General features: G+C 39.4%; 1 non-coding gene across 1 annotated transcript; it reads left to right on the forward strand.

Moving 5' to 3' along the window:
* The first annotated feature begins 17,165 nt into the window (after positions 1–17,165).
* On the forward strand, positions 17,166–17,292 carry LOC138821140 (small nucleolar RNA SNORA40). The gene has a single exon (XR_011370078.1). It is a non-coding gene; the product is annotated as a small nucleolar RNA SNORA40 (small nucleolar RNA).
* Positions 17,293–19,541: the final 2,249 nt, after the last annotated feature.

Below are 19,541 nucleotides of genomic sequence, written 5' to 3' on the forward strand. Positions count from 1 at the left end.
CTTCTGTGTCCCTATTCTATTCAGTCCTATCTCCTTCTTTTTCAGTTGTGCCATCTGTCCAGGAATTAGCCCACCAGACACCAAATAGAAAAGGTAAATGTATACTTTTAAAGTAGCAAGTATGACTGTAACTGTCCATTTGCAAGTGTTCAAGGCTTCCCAAGTATATTATGGCCCAAATAATAGCACAGTGCACTGGTGGCACCCCTGCAAACCATCTTCAACCTGAGGTTTCCTCATCGGGGTACAGAATATCATCTCTTTCCCAACCACAATGCTACTTCATCAAGAAACAAATCCTCTTCCTTTTACATTTACATGTATCTCAAACTTCCCTGATTTCCTCCATCTTTATTGCATCCACCTGAGTTCAAATACCAATATTTCACACCTAGATTACTACAGCAGCTCCCTAATGTTTCCTTTTTCTATTCCATGCAACAGCTACTCAGGAGGCTGATATCTGATGATCATGATTCAGAGTCAGCCTGGGCAAGAACTTCCTTAAGACTCTCATCTCCAATTTACCACTAGAAACTTGGAAGTGGATCTCTGATTCAAGTGGTAGAGTACTAGCTTTGAGGAATTTTGTATTTGATGTTGGTATAATTTGTGGAGGGGAAGGGCAAAAACAAACCATTTAAACAGGGACACAGGTGGACACATTGCAACAATGAGATGTGCAAGTCATTATATCGAAAAACAAACCTTACAATTTGGCTGGGGGTGGGTGGGGAAGGGGAGGGGCAATGGAAAGGATGGGAAGGGGAAACAAAGGAGGAGGCAACAATGCTTGATAAATGTACTCATTATCTTGCCCATGTAATTGTAACCCCTCTGTATGGTATTTTCACAATAAAAAAAGAAAAGAAAAGAAAAGCTCAGGGACTGCATGCAGGCCCTGAGTTCAAGCCCCAAGACTAGCACAAAACAAACAAAAAAAAAAAACACAACACAACCCTCCCCCCCACACACACACACAAACATGGAACTGTATAAGCATTAAGATGGAACTACATAAGCAAAGAGGGCATCAAAATTCCCTTATATGGTAAAGGAGTGCTCTGGTCACTTTGTTCATGTTTCTGTGCTTCTGAGTTCTCAGAGAATGGGAATTCCTTGTTTGGGGCTCAAATCCTCTTCTATGAGGTGACGGTAGCAAGACTGCCCATGTAGGTAAATGCTCAGAGCCCTCCTGTTGCTTCCTCTGTAAGTCAATTCTAGATATTTCAGATCAGGACATCAATTGACACTACCACCTTGATTCCTTTTAGGAAGAAAGGGAAAAAAATCATTAGAGGACAAACTTTTCATAAAAGTTTTTTTTTTTTTTTTTTTTTTTTTTTTTTATCAGTAGATTAGGAATTCTCCAGAGAATGGGTTTGCTGTTACTGTACAATTGGGTCACAATTTAACCCAAGGTTGAGACCAGATGAAGAAAAATATATTTGTGTTCCAAACAGATAGTTATTTCAGACAAATAAGAAATGCAGGGTGCTGGTGGCTCACTGCTGTAATCCTAGCTACTAAGGAGGCTGAGATCTGAGGATCACGGTTCAAAGCCAGCCCGGGCAGGAAAGTCCATGAGACTCTTATCTTCCAGTAAACCACTAGAAAACCGGAAGTGGCGCTGTGGCCCAAGCAGTAGAGTGCTCACCTTGAGCTGAAGAGTGCAGGGACAGCACCCAGGCCGAGTTTGAACCCCATGACTGACGAAAAAAAAAGAATCATATAATTAGGGGCTGGGAAGGTGGCTCAGTGATAGAGTGCATGCCTTGCATGCCTGAGGCCATGGGTTCAATTCCTCAGTACCACATAAGCAAAAAGAAAAAAGCTGGAAGTGGCGCGTGGCTCAAGTAGTAGAGCGCTCGCCTTGAGCTGAAGAGCTCAGGGACAGCACCCAGGCCCAGAGTTCAGGCCCCACAACCGGACCCCCTCCCCCCAAAAAAAGAAAAGAAAAGAAAAGAAATGTATGCTTTCTATATTACATGCTATAGTCAAAGTCACATTTAACTGAATTTCAGTATCTATCCAAGCTTAAGAACAACTCAATTAAAGTTCTTCAACAGGTAACTCAGAACCTGTGAGATGATAGAATAGCTCAGATGAGATATTCTTTTTTTCCAGACCAGATTTTAACCACAATAAGCATAGTGTTTCCTGTTAGCCACACTGAACAATATTAGATAGTCTATTGTTCTTTTATTTGAATTGGCTGAAGTAACAAAGCTGTTACTCATGTCAACCATTCTTCAGCGAAAGACCAAAGGACACATCTTAGGTCAACAGAAACCTCTCTGCCTGAGGAAAAAAAGATTTTTGACTCATCACTTTGAATCAAGTCTTATAAAAATATATAATGGAGTTTTAAAAATGTATATGACTCATTAAAAAACAAATATACATTAAGGAAAGAGAAATTCCCTAGTTTTAAGTTGGATCTTGGTCACTTACTTTGTCTGCAAAGCATTTAATGGATTCTTACTTAAATCTATGCCTCTGATGAAAAGAAGTTTTGACATTTCAGATGGAAATAGACCTAAGGCAGCTACAGGTAGCTGGGCATCTAATCTGAGGGGGATAGTTTTTGGATATCAGAAAATATCTTGGGTGGTGTCAATATTGAGCTGTGAAATGAAGCTGTGCATAGCTGCATGAACAGAGCATTCAGGCAGATGCTAGATACTAAGTCAAAATAGAGCATAGATCAGCAAGAAGACCTGTCATAGGGAACTGAGACAGGACATCTGAGGGATAGAGATGGGACAGAGTTTGACAGTGCCAAGGGGACATAGGAAGGAAGGAATCAGTACATACAGTGGGAACTCATTGAAGGCTTTTGTCTCTGTTTTTGTTTTACTGAGCTAGTCCTGAGGCTTGAACTCAGAGCCTGGGCATGTCGCTGAGCCTTTGAACTCTACCACTTGAGTCGCAGCTCTATTTCTGACTTCGGGGGGGGGGGCGGTGTTTGTTTTTTGTAGTTAATTGGAGATGAGTCTCATAAACTTTCTTGCCCAAGCTGGCTTCAAATGTGATCCTCAGATCTAAGCCTCCTAAGTAGCTAGGATAGGATTATAGGTATGAGCATTCAGGTATAAGCACTGGTGCCTGGCCAAAAAAAAAAAAATATATATATATATATATGTATATATAATATATATGTATATATATATGTGTGTGTGTGAGAGAGAGAGACACTATATATATATATATACATATATATACATATACATATATATACAGCTAGGATTAAAGGCATAAAATACTGGAGCATGGCTAACATAACAACCCAGTTATTTTTCTTCTCTCTCTTATCTCTCTCTATTTCTCTGTCTCTCTGTCTCTGTCTCTCTCTCTCTCCCTCTTTTTTTTCTCTCTCCCTCTCTCTCATACTGCAGACAGAACTCAGGGCCTCCTGCTGGCTAGACAGGTGGTCTACCACTTGACCTTTGCCTCAGGCCTTATGTTGTTTAAAAACTCATGATCAGTCATGTTGATAACAGGCTTGGACATGGCCTGCCACATAGACAACAATTAAGATTTGTTTTATTTTGTTTTGTGGCTATTTTCCCTTCATACTTCATCAGATGACAATATAAAGAAAATAGGATTAAATTACATGAAGATGAGGAACTAACCCCAGTTTTAAAACAATAGGATTATTTTGGAAAGACAGCATTTAACACTTATAGAATGTTAACCATGACCATATTCACAGCCTTGCAATATAGATGCCATTATTATATTAATTTTGCTAATGATGGGAGGCAGAACAGGGTTCAAATAACTTTCTCAAAGTTATATGAGTGGCGAAGCATGGGTTTAACCCTAAGTGTACATGCCGAATTATTTTTCCTAGGGTTCTTCAAAATGTTTTCTGCAGGAGAGTTAATTCCATCTAAGATGTCCATTCACAAATACTTCTAGAAGTCAACTAAGTTACTTAATGCATAGCATTTCACCATAAACACTGCCAAATTGAGGCTCTGAAGAGACTTGTTTACCTTACAGGACACGGCGTCTCACAAACTTACAACAGCACAGCATGCTTTTCACGCAACACCACTCATTCACCAGAAAACACATGGTTGTAGAAATACCTGCTTATCATGGTATCTGAGGACAGGCTCCCAAACTCCCTCCATACCCTCTTTGGCTCCAGACACTGCCAATTACAAAGAAGCTTCTTCCATATTTTCCAAGTGAGTCACAACATAGAAACTCTTTGTCATGAGTCTTTAAACAACTAAAGACCAATGTGGTCTTCAATTTCACCCAGTGCAGGGATTGGGATGGCTATCCCTCAAAGACTGGGGTCACTAAAGGTTTGGTCCTCTATGTCTGCTCTGTGGGCTATAGAAGAAACAGTCCACTGGAAGTTCTTAGATCCCTGAGGTGTGCTCCCCAAAGGGATCAGAGATCTGTATTTCTTTCTCTTCATGTTTTTTCTTGGCTTCCTTGCTTGTGATGTAAGTGGTTTGCTCAGTCTCAGTCTCAAGGGCCTACCAAGATATAATATCTTTACCAGAAGCCAAAGCAATAGGCACACCTGGTTTGGGACAGTTTAACATCTCCATAACTGTGAATCAGAATAAACCTTTTCTCTTACCAGTGAATTGCCTCTGGTGTTCTATCAGACTACTGGACTGTTGACCAGCACAATGGGTTGAGAGATCCTCCATTGAAGTCATCACATATAATCAATAAACGAAGTGTTAGGCATGCATCAAATCTGCCCTTTAACTTCTTAAGAATGAAAAACTAAAATTACAGTACCTGGAGCCCAATTAACTGCCCTCAGAGGAAGATAAAGTTTCTAAGGTAACAGTGGCTCTTATGAGTTGTGGGCATTTGGACAAATTGTATACCTCTCATGACTTTGGTTTCCTCATACAAGTTCCTTTCCAAAAGGTTGTCTTGGGATTAAGCAAGATAATGCCTTTAAGGTGCTGAACTCGGTCAGCACATGGGAAACGCTTATTAAAGTTGGCTAATTCATGGTTGTGCCAAGTCATTCTATATGGCCTTAAGCAAGTCATTTCTTCCTTCCAGGAGCTTGTGCCTTCAACCTGAGGACTCCTGGCTCCTTAGCCTATTAAAGAAAACAAGGTGGTGGGAAAAGTGGCCTTCGTAAATGGAAACAGTGTAAGAAAGAGACAACCTGTCTCAACCTGACTCACAGGTTGTGACAGAAATAGGGTGGGTGTCCCATTCCAGTCTCACCAGTCTTAGTAGCACTTAACGGAAACACAAATTAGACTTCCCTGAAAAAAAAAAAAAGCTAGTGTTGGTGTGAACCAGGAAAAGAATTCTCTTCATCATGATGCTGTTCATTTACTCAGGGCAACCTAGGGAGTGTCTTCCAATGAGAAAAGAACGAAGAGCTGCAATGTATTTAGGTCTGAATAGTGTTTGGGCTGAGCACTTGACACACATTCTCTTTATAACTTAATGATGCTCACTGAAACCTACTGATGTGGGTACTAATTTTCACACCATTTTGTTCAGACAAGAACATAGAACCTTAACGCAAGACCAAAAACAAGCCTGGGGTTCTATGCCAGGTAAGTATGGCTATGTTTTGACCAATTCTTTTGAGGACCACTTGGTAGTCATTACTTTTTTTCTTATTTTTTATTAATAAGTTTTTTATTGTGAAAATACCATACAGAGGGGTTACAATTACATGAGCAAGGTAATGAGTACATTTTTTATCAAGCATTGTTGCCTCCTCCTATTCCCCCTTACCATCCCTGCCCTCCCATCTCCCCACCCCCTCCCCCCACCCCCTCACCAAAGTTGTAAAGTTTGTTTTTCAACATAGCATCTTGTACATTTCATTGTTGCAATGGGTCCACCTGGTGAAGTAGGCCAGGCCCAAAGAAACATAGGTCCCATGGTTTCCCTTATTTGCAATACCTAGTATATGTCTGAGACAAGCAGAAAGTCAGATAAGTTGATGTCAGGCGAAATGAACCCCAAGATAAGGACTCAAGTGGTTTTTCTTGCTTGCTATTGTTTCTAACATATTTATAAGACAGTCATTATTTTTAATGAGTTTGCTGCCACTGAGAATCCATGCCAAGTAGCCTAGAAAGTTCCATGTACATATATATATAGATATAGATATAGATATAGATATAGATATAGATATTACAGTTTATCTGTTAGACCAAAGCACTGGGATGGGTTTCACTAACACTTTGCCAACATGGGCTCTGGTCTCCTGATATTGGAAATGCTTTTGTTACTTGAGTAATACCAGCTGCAAATTTCAGGATTTAAGAAGATATTCTGCTTGTATAAGTCTGTTGCTGAGTCTATTTAATCCCTAAGTAGAGATAATTCCTCAATAACACAATCTCTGCTTTTCTCTAGTAATTCTACCATTCATACCTCCTTAAAATGAGAGACCACTCATTGAGCTTCAAGTATCCCCAATACACACTAGGTGAGAAGATTACATGATAGCATGATCTGATGACTATACCCAGAATAATCAAATGAATACTAGAGTCTAACTTTCCTAAATCCAGTGGTCTTTCAACCTACATGCTAGTTGGCTATTTGTTCTGGCATTGTAAGTGGCTTGCCTTTCAATAGATTTCTTTTTTTAATGACCAAAGAAATCCCTTTTAATCTGACATAGATATATCACATCTGCCTGTGTATCTGAAGAAATTAAGAAGAAAAAAAATCTTTTAGTTTTATCTGACAACAAAGAAATTATGAATAAGATACCTGTATGATAGCTTATATCTACAGCTCATGCCTATAATCCTAGCTACTCAAGAGACTGAGATCTGAAGGTCACAGTTCAAAGCCAGCTTGGGCAGGAAAGTCTGTGAGACTTTTATCTCCAGAAAACCAAAAGTGGCCTTGTGACGCAAAGTGGTAGAACACTAACCTTGAGCAAAAGAGCTCAGGGCCAGCATCCAGTCCATGAGTTCAAAACCTACAATCAACAACAAAAAAAAGCGAATGAAAAATAGTGAGCACATCAAATGGCTACACAGAAAATTTTAATTCTATTATAGCCACTTTCCAAGCTTGATGTCATATGTGTTACAAATATCCTCTACATCACTATTATCTGAATTGGGATGGATGCTAGTGATGGCACTTACTCCATGGTACTTTCTAGCTGGTAGATACTGTTCTTGTTTATTACAGCTCTGGGATGGAGAGAGGAACAGAAAGCAAGGCTGTGGGACAAGAGAAGGCTGAGCAGCTTGCCTGAGGGTCATAGCCCACTACTGGCAGAGTCTAAACCTAAACCCGGAACATGTGGCTTCAGCTGCTGAGATCTTCGTCACTGTACTCTGACTCAGTGTTCTTCCCAACAAGTCAGCAACCAGCCCAAGGAAACTTCTAGTAATAAAAATCCCTAGTTGAGGAAATTCAGGCCCTCGATTTCCTCTCAGGAAAGACTTCAAGACTTCCCAGGTCTAAGAATAACTGGAAAGATACCAAAACTACCTGGCCTTATGAAGGCACCTGAGGCTTGTCAATCTTCCCAGAGGTCCCTCCTCCCAGGAAGGAGAGGGCCAGGCCAAAGCACTACCAGAGCAGCTGCTCATCTAAACAGCCTTCTATCCTGTGGCATTCATATTTCAGAAGAGAAGAAGGGTCTCCTTCCCCTCAGGGTTGGCTTTAGAGAAAAAAAAAATGTTACATCCAGACACGGACAGTGATAGAGAGTAGAGAATAATAAGCTATCACAATCCAGAAACTTTATTGGTTATTCATTTATTATTATTATTATTATCATCATCATCATCATCATCATCATCATCATCATCATCATCATTATCTCTAAGTGGTTGTTCAAAGAAGTTACCATTTCACCAGTTTGTGAAAACAATCTATCTTGGTCAATGGCACCCCTTTTAACATTCTTGATTCTCAATTCCCTTGTACTTACCTCAAATACCATTGAGTATTTTACTTTCAAGAAATTTCTAGTATGACACATGGATTCCATCTTTTCAAATGGAGAAATGGGTTGTCTGTAAAGTGAATAGATCAACCCATGAAAAGGAGTCAAACAAGTTCCCATGTTGTCTCCTGTACTCAGCTCTGACTCAGCTATGGGCCCTGCTGAGGTATGGGACATGAGGGCCAATGTTTCCCAGGGACTCTGGCACTGAAGTACACCCATGACCTTGAGACAGAGCCAAGGCTTTGGGCTTGGAAAACAAATGAATCTCTGCACATACTCCAAGCATACTAGAGAATTCTAATTCATGAGATAACCTTGCCAACTCTACTTGGTATATTCTATGAGCTGGAAGAGTAAAATAAGATGGAAGTCCATTGCCACATTAAGGTATAGAAATGGAAATTTTACTAAGCATGCATTGATACCAAAACAAGAGTCTTGTCTTATAATTTTGTTAATTGATTTTAGCGAAGCCTTGTATTGGGAAATGATTTACAGCACATTGACTGAACATCTACTATATGCAAAGAAATGTTAGCTTCTTAAAACTCAAAGACACAGTCACCTCCAATAAAATAAATCTGTAATAGAGCATTTGTAGAAGCAGTAAATTCCTATGATATTTTGATACAATGAAGTCAAATTTCTTCTCTCTCTAACTACATTCCCACATAAAGAAAGAAACAAGTTTGTAGCTGTCTCCTGACACTTTTTCCATCGATCGATGTCTAATTATACAGTATGGAGATAGTTTGAACAGTGAATCAGGATGTTTCTCAATAGAGGCTTATGATGATCAATCCAATAGCCACCTCTTCAAAGATAATCCTAACCTGATTACATGCTTCCCAGTAATGTGAAGTGCCTGCTTGTCTTTTATTGTTGTTATTGTTGTTGTTTTCTTTGGCACAATGTCTTTCTTTGCAGCCTAGGCTAACCCTGAGATTCAAATCCTCCTTCCTCAAGCTCCAGAGTGCTGGAGGTATATACCCAGCTCCACAATTTAAATTCTGTCCCTGGAAATGAATTATGATTGATCTAAGTCTAATTCTGTTTTGTCAGTGATTGGCTTAAGGGTTCATCTGAATTTGTTTTCTTCTTTGAGAGATAACATTACTGTCTACTGAGAAAGCTCCTCGGACAGCTTTTCTTCCCTGTTAGACATACAGATAGCTTCCCTTTCTATTAAGTTCATTGTCCTGTGAAGACATGGGACTTAGCCAAGTTTTAAACTTGATGAATAGCATTGTCAAGTGAAAAAGGATCATAAAAGCCCAGATATCAAGATCAAGTTGCTTATCCACTATTAGAACCAACCATCTCATGACTTCCTAATAGACAATTACTTATGCAGATAAGCAAGGTACCTTATGGTAAATTCAAAGAGAACCAAGAGGAAGGATTCAAATAAACTTCTGGCTCAAAAGCATCCGCTGGTCCTTTTTGCCAGGTTCAAAGAATTTTTACAAAAATTAAGAAGGTATGAAAAAGACACTGACTAAATCCTGTAGCAAATACTGGCAAGTATTTGTACAGGAGTTTCTGCTTCTATGCCTTAAATCAAGGTCAATTGCAGAGCAATTAGTAATCCACCAGCAAAGCTCAGCAATATATATATATAGACAAGACTGTTTGGATTGGAGATGTTTTAGGGATTCAGATCCCCAAAATTGGATTCAAACCCAATATCAACAATATCAACAATTCTTGATAGTTTTCAAACTGAACAAACACCACTGACAATTTTTGGTTGTTTAAAAGTTTGTCTTTAGCTAGGCGCTGGTGGCTCACACCTGTAATCCTAGCTACTCAGGAAGCTGAGATGTGAGTATCACAGTTTAAAGTTAGTCCAGTCAGGAAAATCCATGAGACTCTTATCTCCAATAAACTACTCAGAAAAAACTGGAAGTCATGCTGTGGCTCAAGTGGTAGAGAACTATCCTTGAGCACAGAGAGGCTCAGAGAGAGTGATCAAGCCCTGAATTCAAGACCCAGGACTGGCAAAAAGAAAAATATGTCTTTAGAAACATTACAGAACAGTCAAGTCTGTGAGTTTATCCATGTTAGTTCAGATAATTTAATAGCTTCTTTTCTAATAAAATGATCCTATATTTTATGTATAAGTATATACACATGTCTTTGTACTGGGAGCAGACATACATATTTCTTAACACATAAAATTATTTTTAGAAGTGTAGAGTAGAGCTGGAGAGAGATTCATGGCAAAATACTAGTCTATCATGCATGAAGCTCTGGGATGGGTCCCAGGACTGAAAACAAAACACAAAATTAACAGCCCTCCTGGAGAAGAAGTGACATGCTCTTTTCATGGATAAAGATGATTGTGGTCCCATGAGAAAAGGTAATACTTGATGGAGCAGGGGAGTATTTTGGTGAAAAGTTTTTCTTTTTCTTTTGTTCCCCAGAACTGGGTTGGCCATAGAAGCAGAGAGGATAAAAATAATCATCCTAGAGGCTGGCAACTCAAAGGGCAGTCTAAGAACTGGCTACATGGATCAAAGCAGCAAGGTAGCAATGTACCCTTGCATGAGAGAAGTATCCATTCACAATGTTGTATCTCTACATGGGGCACACTTGAAATTTTTCTGTTGTTTCTTAAAAGCAAACAACAACAAAAACACTGATAACTTGTTCAAGACTAGACCTACTTTAATTGTTTATGGTAGGCTAAGGTACTAAGATCTTTTAAACTTTCACAAGACAGTACAGTATATAACCAAAGCTGAGATTACAGATTTAATAGATTGGGCAGCAGCAGCAATTGGATCTTATTTGTTGTTCTCAATGGCACAGAGTAAGCAAATCCCTACTTTGGACTTGAAACCATGAGACCTAACAGCAGAACTCTTTGTGATCTGGTGTGGGACTTTTCAATAACAGGAAATGGAATTTTAAGAACTTCTCATTCTAGGATAGATATATCCTTACAATTGCAGGTGTACCAATGCAGTTTCTTAAATAAGAATTCCTTTGTGCACTTAATATCTGTTTTTGGCTACTCTGAAAGACAACCACAACCATTGTTTTCCAATCATTCTACAAACTCTACAAAGCAGGTATTGATACTCCTTTCTCAGATTCAGAAACAGCTTAAGAGATGTGCAGGCATTTTCTAAATTGCCACATCTGACAAATGGTGCTGCTAGGATTTCAGGAGAGATATTTTTGTCTCCCAAGTTAAAATCGTTTCCCCTGCCCCAACCACGTTTTACAGAACCCAAATTGTATATAAATTGCACTACGTTTACCACTTCTGTAAATATGTAAGAACAGTCAAGCAAAGCAAAACTTGCTTTGCTGCAATCACTCATAAGTGATTCATTCAGACCTCGAAGCTGATTGAGATTTCCTGAAGGAGTTTAGTCTAAGCCTTTTCAGGCGTGCTTTAAAACAAATGATTAGAGCTACTCTCCCCCCACCGCACCCCAACCCCCCACACAAAGTATTTTACGAATGAGGGAAAACATGCAGCCTATATTTCTTTGGGTCTGGCTTACTTCATTTAATAATATTTTACAAGTCTTTCCATTTCCTTACAAATGGGGCAATGTCATTCTTTCTGATGGAAGCATAGAATTCCAGTGTACATATACTACATTTCCTTGATCCATTCACCTACTGGGGCATCTGGACTGATTCCATATCTTAGCTATAGTAAATAATACTGGAATGAATATGGTTGTGCTGTTAGCTTTAGTGTGGCCTTGTTTGTGGTCATTTGGGTAAATGCTCAGGAGTGGGATTGCTGGATTATAGGGAAGTTCTATGTTTAATCTTTTGAGGAACCTACATACTGCTTTCCAGAGAGGCTGAACAAGTTTACATTCCCACAGTGTAGTAGCATTCCTTTTTGGCCACATCCCTGTCAGAATCTGTTATTCTTTATTTTCTTGATAAAGGCCATTCTAACTGGGAAGAGGTGGAATCTCAGTGTAGTTTGGTCTGCATTTCTCTTATGGCTAGAGATGTTGACCATTTCTTCATGTGTCTAATTGTCATTCTTATTTCTTCTTAAGAGAAGTCTCTCTTTAAGTCTACAGCTGATTTATTGATGGGGTTGTTGTTTCTTTGAGGATTTGTTTTGGGGGAGTTTAATTTTTTGAGCCCTCAGTATATTTTAGATATGAGGCCCTTATCTGATGTATTCTCCCAATCTGTGGGCTTGCTTTTTATCCTGCTAGCTATGTCCTTTACCATGCAGAAACTTTTCAGTTTAATTCAATCCCATTTATCCAACCTTTTTAAAAAATTTGTTGTGTTTCTGGATCTTTGGAAGTTTTAAACTCATTTGTAATAACTAGAATATGTCTAGGATATTCTTAGGAGAATCACAACTTCTCAATCGCTAGGTGCAGATGACCCCATACAATGATGTTTATCAAATTGAAATCCAAGAAATTTTTATTGTATTGTTTGCAGTTCTTTCTTTTTCTCCCCTTTGGTTTATTCCCTGTTAGCATTCTTTTATTTCTGTATGTTTTGTCATATATATATATATATATATATATATATATACACACACATATATATATGCTTATCTGATTTGGCGAAGGGGAGGAGAATCACAGAAACTGTGGGACAAAGGGTGAACCAATTGGGGGGAGGATAGTTGGAAGGGAGGAAGTGGGAGAAAATGAGGGAGGGGTGACATTGTTCTAAAAGAAATGTACTCACTACCTTACTTATGTAACTGTAACCCCTCTGTACATCACCTTTACAATAAAATTCAAATTTTAAAATAATAACAAAGCCTTTTACAAAGTGAAATTCAATATAAATGATCTCAAAGGGTTAATGGCCAAATTAAAATCACTTGATTATTGCCATATTCAACTTTCCAATTTCCTGAGCTAAAGGACGTAATCAAGGATCAATCAAACTATGACTGCTTGGTTAGGAGTTTCCTGGGTTTTAATATGGTTCATTCTACCAATAGGAACATGTCCACACCAATAGAAACCTGCTGAACTCTGTTTTCAGATCATTAGGAATAATATTCTCTGGGAATACTGGGAAAGCCTGGAGGGGCTTTTTTATTTTTAACTTTGTTCTTAATAACACACATTACTTACATAAGAGAGGGAATCATTATTACATTTCATAAGCAAATCATGTGTCCCCATACAGAGGGGTCAAGCTCCAAGGAAAGTGTCCGACGTACGTTATTCCATTTACTACTCATAGCAATGCTAGAGGGATGGTTATGTACAAATGCAGATGTTGAGCCAGGGAAGGATGATGACTTGCGTAAAATCTTGTGCTTGCTAGTAACAGAACTAAGAATTCAGTGGCTACTGCCTATGTCCCAGGCCTGTGTTTTACTGCCACCTATAGGTAAAATGAAATATTGCTTTTTTTAGGGCCGTTTCAAGTTTTTTGGGTTTGGGGGCTTTTTTTTATTATTATTATTATCTTTAAGTAGTTGTACCAAGGAGTTTAAATTCAACATGCCAATTTGTGAGTACAATGCATCTTGATCAGTGTCACCCCTTTCTTCATCCCCTAAATATCTCCAACCCCATCCATCTCCTCAAAATACTTGACTTCATTTTCACACATGCACATTGAATATTATGAGTATTTGCCCATAGTTGACTGCCCACTCACTTCATCTTCAAGTCCTCCCTTTTCCTGCATATGCATACACATACATTTAGATTTAGATTTAGAGATTTACATTTAGATCTAACTTCCACACATAAGAGAAAACATGTGTCCTCTGTCTCTCTGAGCCTGACTTACTTCACTTGACATAATTTTTCCCAGGGATATCATTTCTTATAGGAACACTATGAAAATGGAAAATCTTGCACAAGCCTGATCACCATTTACTCTTCGTGTTCCCCTTCACAATACAGCTGATTTTTCTTTAAGGAAATACTTTGGCTGGTAAAGGACTAGTAACTTTGATGAGTGAGTGTTCTCACTACCTACTTTTAGCTCCAGACAAAAGTCAATCAGTATATCTTCACACCCTTTGCAAGAATGGCCAGTTTACCTTGGTTCATTCTAAGTGAAGACCTACAGAGATTATCAGTGAGTGTGAAAAAGGAACATTTTGAACCCAGAAATGGTCATGAAGGCATGCCGTCCCAGTTACTGCCTGGTAGCCATCTTTGGTTTTTGTAGTTGATTTGTTTGCTTGGTTAGTTGGGTTACGTTAGTGTTACTGAGGTCTACAGTCAAGGCCTTGAGCTTAGTAGGCAGTTTCTCTACTTCTTAACCCACATCTTCAACACTTCTTACTTTTGTTACTTTGCTAGTAGGGTCTCACATTCTACCACCCCCCCACACACACACACACACACCAGGCTTGAGTTAACTTCATTTTACCTCTACCTCACATCTAGCAAGAATTAAAGACAAGAACCATCCTGCCCGACTTGTTTGTGAAATGGGACCTTGCTAACTTTTATGCCTGTGGTTGTCCTCCCATTCCTCCCATCTTAACCTTCTGTGTTATTCTTGGCAGCCAGCTTTGTGAGCATGAGGTCCTAATCTGGCTGGGGAATTCAAGGTGAGAGCCAAGATCCTGACCAAAACATGTCTGCTGCTGGATCTTTCTTTGACTTTTCACTTTCAGATGTCACAAAAAAGTCCTCATTATGGTTTAGTATCTATGGGCTCAGGTTGTCTGAAATTGACAGCTTCTGATACACAGTTAAAGAGTATATTCTTTTAAATGAGGAATTCGCTGTATACTTGCAGTGGTTTTAATAAGGTCTTCATAGAGCAATTCTTGAAGATAGGGGATTGTCTCCAGACCACTGCAGTGTTTACATAGACCTTCTGAAGCTCATCTAGATTTCACAATTCAATGTCACCAAGGAAAGCTAGAATGAATGAAGCTCCTCATGCTGAGTCAACCAATTCACAATGCATCCACTTGTGTAACAGTCAGAAATACATCTTAGGTCAAATTCAAGGGAAAACAAGCTTCCTTTCCTGAGAATTTCATGTAAACATCACCAATCACCGGCACTTTTTAATTAAGAGCAGGAAATTGCGTTGAAAAAAACATAAGCATACTGATTGCTTCTCATTCATGTTCCCCTAAAAAGATTTCCTCAACTCTTAGGAGAATTGCTTATATGCAGTTGTGACCCTGTCTTCCCGATACTCTCTCTTGTCAAGAGCAGTAGAATTTCACTTACATTGGATCTCTTAAGGTCAGAAAGACCCCTCTCTAGGCCGGGCGTGGTGGCCTAGCTACTCGAGAGGCTGAGATCTGAGGATCATGGTTCAAAGCTTTGGCTGGGGAGCGGGGGGGGGGGGGGGGGGGGGTGTGAGAGGGAAGAGAAGGGAAGGGATGGGAAGGGGAAACAAAGGAGGAGGCAACAATGCTTGATAAGAAATGCACTCATTATCTTGCCCATGTAATTGTAACCCCTCTGTCCGGTATTTTCACAATTAAAAAAAAAAAAAAAAGCCAGTCCCGGCAGGAAAGTCCATGAGACTCTTATCTCCAACAAACCACTTGAAAACCAGAAGTGGTGTTCTGGCTCAAGTAGTAGAGTGATAGCCTTGAGCTGAAGAGCTGAAGGACAGCGCCCAGGCCCAGAGTTCAGGCCCCATGACCACAAAAAAAAAAAAAATGACCCCTCTAACCCAAACCCCACTGGCATCTTTACTGTAGTTACAAGGAAATCCTAAAATATCAAAATAAGTATAGACAAAAACTGGATTTTCATTTCTGCACAGGCAGTTCAAGGATAAAATTGCTTAAAGTGGCCTGCCTATCAATCATAGAGCTCTGAATCTGAACCCCAGTTACATCAAAAGATTGCTTACAATGAGAAAAAATTCATTTATTTGTAGAATGGCATGGGCATATTTATTAAAAGTAACATAGATTGGAAGAAGACTGCCATGCATGTCTAAATTGTCAAACTTGTCTGAAGAAAAATGACACTAGAAACTTAGGAAAATCAGGAGAGGACGTATGGATAAATTAGAAATAATCTCATTTTCTAATTTATCCATACGTCCTCTCCTGATTTTCTTAAGTTTCTAGTGTCTGAGATTATGGAAGATGAGATTATGATTAATGAACTTTGAATTATCCATTGGAAATTATTTGATAAAGAGATGCTTTGAGTATGGCTCTGATACAAAATGAGCACAAAGACAAACAAAATAGGAGATCCAGAAACAATCTCACATAGCTACAATCATCTAAATTTTGGCAAAGATGCCAAAAAACAGTTGTGGTAGAAAAGACAGCTGCTTCAACAGATGATGTTGGGAAGGCTACGGAAGTCTAGAACTAGAACTCAATCTTTCACCCTACACAAAAGCCAATCCAAAATGGCTGAATGGTTTTAATGGAAGACCTGAACCTTTGAAACTACTACAAGAAAACAGAGAGAAAACAAGAGATAAAATTTCAACTGCCAGGGGCTGGGAAGGTGGCTCAGTGGTATAGCGCTTGCCTTGCACGCTCGAGGCCCTGGGTTTGATTCCTCAGCACCACATAAGCAAAAAGAAAAAAGCCAGAAGTGGTGCTGTGGCTCAAGTGGTAGAGTGCTAGCCTTGAGCTGAAGAGCTGAGGGACAGCGCCCAGGCCCAGAGTTCAGGCCCCATGACTGGACCCAAAACAAACAAACAAACAAACAATACTTTGAAATTAACCTGACATTACTTGGGACTTGGGCTCTGGGCTGGGGCAGTTACTGAGCTCTTTTGCTTAAGGCTAGTGCTCTACCACTTTGAGCCACAGTGCCACTCCCATGTCCTGGTGGTTAATTGGAGGTAAGAATCTTTCGTGGAGGGGCTGGGAAGGTGGCTCAGTGGTAGAGCACTTGCCTGCATGCCTGAGGCCCTGGGTTCGATTCCTCAGCACCACATAAGCAAAAAGAAAAAAGCCAGAAGTGGTGCTGTGGCTCAAGTGGTAGAGCGCTAGCCTTGAGCTGAAGAGCTGAGGGACAGCGCCCAGGCCCAGAGTTCAGGCCCCACGACCGGACCCAAAAAAAAAAAAAAAAAAATTCAACTGCCTAGGAAATAAAAGCAATTAAGAAAATGGATTGTTTCAGATTAAAAGCCTCTACATATCAAAGGAAAGAATAGAGATAATGTACAGACTAGGTGAAAATCTTTGCAACTATTCATCACAGGGTGCACATGCTTGGAATATATAAAGAAAGAACTTTAAAAATTAGACACCAAAAGATGAAATCATTTCATTAATAAATAGGCAAAATTGAGCACTTGTGTGTGTCTTTGTTTAATTTGTAACAAAGCCTTACAGACAGGTGCAAATAGTAAATCCTCTTTTGCAACCCAGAACTCATTGCTGATATGAGATTTTGGTATTTATATTATATATTCTAGTTTTTTAATTCATTTTAATCCTTCTTATGATTTCTAACACTCCTGTGTCCTATCTTCTGGCCAGAGAATCAAGCTGATAGGTATTTTCAAAAACCAAAGGAATATGATTTTTTTAAACCGATCAGCATAGACAGCATACATAGTTGCTTCATTGGCTCCATGGAAGTCTCTTAATCCAACTGCTTCTGCTTTCCTTTTTACTAGCTATTGACAATTCTCATACAACCTGAAGGTATCCTGCAGCCACCATAAAATAATATCAGTCTCTGTCACTAGTGGGCGCTACAGTCTCAGCTCTGAAATGAAGCTAACCGGACACTGCCAGGGTGTTACACAAAATTATTTTTGGTTATATTGTACAGCAATGCATTTATCTATCTTACATTAGTGTCACATGGTGCAGATTTGCACGACATTTAATCATAGGGAAGGTGTTCTTTACTTGATATAATATTTGACTCATGCCTATCGTTATTTTCTTAAATAATAATGACTAGAATTGCTAGCAAATAGTAATATTTGAAAGAATCAGAAACAATTCTATTTCACATATATAAATTAACCAATAAAATGTGTTGTATCCATCAAGTGACATGCTGAATTGAAACCCCTTTGGTACAATGGCTTAAAGGTAGGGTGTGTGTGTGTGTGTGTGTGTGTGTGTGTGTGTGTGTGTGTGTGTGTGTGTGTGTGTGTGTGTGTGTGTGTGTGTGTGTATTATGCTTCTCATTAGGTGCATGTTACACCTATGTGGTTGTTCCAGAATCCTGGAATCAAACTGCAGTTTCAACATCTCAGAGTACACCAGGCTCTCAGGGTGAAAGTCTGAAAGGAAACAAGGAGACTTTCGGGCAGTAAGATCGCAATGGAGATGTGAGGCTCAGAGCTTCAGGCTTCAGACCTTTGGGCCAATAAGAATCTGAAGTTGAAAATATTTTCATCACAATTGAGGTAGTGTTTGCAAAAAAAAAAAAGATGATGAGTTGCACCCAAAGGAAAGATCATTCAGAAACATAAAACCTGGAAACACATGCTAACTTCTAAGCTACATGAACCTGCAAAAGTGGGCATGGGGCCTTGGTCTATACACACAAAGTTAACTGCCTGCCTTCCATCTTTCCTGTCTTTCTTACTTTTACTTTAGGCCTTAATATTTCTGGAGTTGAGTGCCAGGTGCCTGGGACGGCTGATAGGGTGGGTGTCAATGGATATTCATGTATGAACTTGAGAAAAAAAAAAGACGTGCCATTCTCAAAATAATTCTCTCCTACTTTTTTCTACCTTGTGCAATATTAGGAAAGGTATAGTCCTTTTGCCTTCTACCTTTAACTACAGTATTTGAACACTTGTTGAATTCCAAGCCCTTTTCATTTCTGGCCACTCTAAGAAGATACACATCTCAACATCAACATAAAATGCTTTCTGTGTGTGTATGTGCCTATATGCTCATGTATATATGTTGGGAGAAACGAAGAATAAAATTGGCATCCAGTCCAGGCATTATGTGCTAGCTAACATGTATGTACACTTACTCTGATAAGAGTCAAGGTTCACAAAGTCACTGTGTTTAGTCCCTTGAGCGTTACAAGCTTTACTATGAAGTGGGGTTACTGTTCCTATCCTTATCCTTGCTCTTCCCATTGGGGAGCTAAGACACAGTCAGCTGGGGAGTGCAGAGGGATTTCTCTTGAATCTGTGAGGGGTATAATCTGCCAGCAATTGGGCTTCTCCCTGGAGTCTATTTAAAAGGCACCAGACAGGCAAAACTAGCTCATTCTGAAATTCAACTTGATTCTGCTGATACCACTGGAGAGATTTTGTACACTGGTTTTCTTGTTCAGACTTCTGCCTGCAGGAACATGCTGAGAAGTAGGATCCTTTGCCTGAAGGACAGAAAATGACAGACCAGGGGAATGGAATGTCACATTCCCAGACATGTCTGGGGAGGGAAATTGTGACTTATAACACTGGCTTTCTTCAACCTTTTTACCTCCTTCAATCCCATCTTTCCAAGATACCTTTCTCTCCAACAGGCTTTTCCATAGTTCAAGAACAAAAGAGAACTAAAGTACAGCTCTACTGGGTACTGCAGGGACTACAATGTATCTAGAGAGGGTAGATCTGAAATAGTGTAGCTCAAGAAACTGTCTTGACTCCTGCAGCAATGGTGTGACACGTGCAGTTGCCATTTAATGAGTGGAAACTATTGGTGACAGTGCCATGTGTTCCCACTAATCTTCAAAGCAAC

This window comes from Dipodomys merriami, unplaced genomic scaffold, assembly GCF_024711535.1.
Source record: "Dipodomys merriami isolate MVZ:Mamm:240054 unplaced genomic scaffold, mDipMer1.0.p SCAF_9, whole genome shotgun sequence".
In the NCBI taxonomy this organism is placed as follows: Eukaryota; Metazoa; Chordata; class Mammalia; order Rodentia; family Heteromyidae; genus Dipodomys; species Dipodomys merriami.